The 2,366-nt window shown below is 44.4% G+C and overlaps 1 protein-coding gene across 1 annotated transcript in view; it reads right to left on the bottom strand.

The window, feature by feature from the left end:
- ercc6 (excision repair cross-complementation group 6) overlaps positions 1–2,366 on the bottom strand; it is a 68,496-nt gene that overhangs the window by 61,296 nt on the left and 4,834 nt on the right.

The raw sequence follows: 2,366 nt of genomic DNA, 5'->3' as shown, positions 1-2,366 counted from the left end.
GTTACTGAGGACTGGCTTTCGTTGGCCACTCAACCAAAAGGCCTGATGGTGGAGTGCTGCAGAGATGGTTGTCCTTCTGGAAGGTTCTCCCATCTCTACAGAGGAACCCTGGAGCTCTGTCAGAGTGACACGATCGTTCTTGGTCACCTCCCCTGACCAAGGCCCTTCTCCCCCAATTGCTCAGTTGGCTGGGCGCGGCCAGCACTAGGAAGAGTCTTGGTGGTTCCAAACTTCTTCCATTTAAGGATGATGGAGGCCACTGTGTTTCTTGGGGACCTTCAAATGCTGCTGACATTTTTGGTACCCTTCTCCAGATCTGTGCCTCGACATAATCCTGTCTCGGAGCGCAACGGACAATTCCTTCGGACTTTTAAGAACAGTCCATCATTACTTTAAGACATGAAGGTCAGTAAATCCAGAAAATTTCAATAACTTAGAATATTTCTTCAAGTGCAGACACAAAAACCATCAAGCGCTATGATGAAACTGGCTCTCATGAGGACCGCCACAGGAAAGGAAGACCCAGAGTTACCTCTGCTGCAGAGGATAAGTTCAATAGAGTTACCAGCCTCAGAAACTGCAGCCCAAATAAATGCTTCACAGAGTTCAAGTAACAGACATCTCAACAGCAACTGTTCAGAGGAGATTGCGTGAATCAGGCCTTCATTTATTTATTTAATTTAACTAGGCAAGTCAGCTTAGAACAAATTCGTATTTACAATGGCAGGCTACCCCGGCGAAAGCCGAATGATGTTGGACCAATTGTGCACCACCCTATGGGACTACCAATCACGGCCGGATGTGATGCAGCCTGGATTCAAACCAGGTCCTGCAGTGACGCGTCTTGCACTGAGATGCAGTGTCTTAGACCACTGCACCACTCGACTCATTGTCGAATTGCTGCAAAGAAACCACGACTAAGGGACACCAATAATAAGGAGAGACTTGCTTGGGCCAAGAAACACAAGCAATGGACATTAGACCGATGGAAATTTGTCCTTTGGTCTGGAGTCCAAATTTGCGATTTTTGGTTCCAACCGCCGTGTCTTTGTGAGACGCAGAGTAGGTGAATGGATGACCTCCAGATGTGTGGTTCCCACCGTGAAGCATGGAGGAGGTGGTGTGATGGTGCTTTGCTGGTGACACTGTCTGTGATTTATTTAGAATTCAAGGTACACTTAACCAGCATATACCACAGCATTCTGCAGTGATACGCCATCCCATCTGGTTTGCGCTTAGTGGGACTATTATTTGTTTTTCAACAGGACAATGACCCAACACACCTCCAGGCTGTGTAAGGGCTATTTGACCAAGAAGGAGAGTGATGGAGTGCTGCAACAGATGACCTGGCCTCCACAATCACCCGCCCTCAACCCAATTGAGATGGTGTGGGATGATTTGGACCGCAGAGTGACGGAAAAGCAACCTACAAGTGCTCAGCATATGTGGGAACTCCTGTTGGAAACCATTCTCTCAACCAGCTTCAGCTGGAATGCCAAGAGTGTGCAAATACCAAGAGTGTGTCATTCATCAAGGCAAAGGGTGGCTAATATTAAGAATCTCAAATATAAAATATGTTTTGATTTGTTGAACAGTTTTTTGGTTACATGATTCCATATGTGTTGTTCATAGTTTTGATGTCTAAACCCTTGAATGAGTAGGTGTCCAAACTTTTGTGGTACTAATATATATATACACACATACAGTTGAAGTTGGAAGTTTACATATACTTAGGTTGGAGTCATTAAAACTCATTTTTCAACCACTCCACACATTTCTTGTTAACAAACTATAGTTTTGGCAAGTCTGTTAGTGAGTCAGAAGTTTACTAAATTGACTGTGCCTTTAAACAGCTTGGAAAATGACAGAAAATTATGTCATGGCTTTAGACGCTTCTGATAGGATGTATTTCAAGGTCTACCTTCCAACTCAGTGCCTCTTTGCTTGACATAATGGGAAAATCAAAATAAATCAGCCAAGACCTCAGAAAAAGACAAATGTAGCTCCACAAGTCTGGTTCATCCTTGGGAGCAATTTCCAAATGCATGAAGGTACCACCTTCATCTGTACAAACAATAGTACGCAAGTATAAACACCATGGGACCACACAGCTGTCATACTGCTCAGGAAGGAGACGCGTTCTGTCTCTTAGAGATGAACGTACTTTGGTGCGAAAAGTGCAAATCAATCCCAGAACAACAGCAAAGGACCTTGTGAAGATGCTGGAGTAAACAAGTACAAAAGTATGTATATCCACAGTAAAACAAGTCCTATATCGACATAACCTGAAAGGCCGCTCAGCAAGGAAGAAGCCACTGCTCCAAAACCGCAATAAAAAAGCCAGACTACGGTTTGCACATGGGGAG

The sequence above is a fragment of the Salvelinus sp. IW2-2015 genome, linkage group LG25 (assembly GCF_002910315.2).
Source record: "Salvelinus sp. IW2-2015 linkage group LG25, ASM291031v2, whole genome shotgun sequence".
Lineage (NCBI taxonomy): Eukaryota > Metazoa > Chordata > Actinopteri > Salmoniformes > Salmonidae > Salvelinus > Salvelinus sp. IW2-2015.
This window is presented reverse-complemented; position numbering and strand designations above follow the sequence as displayed.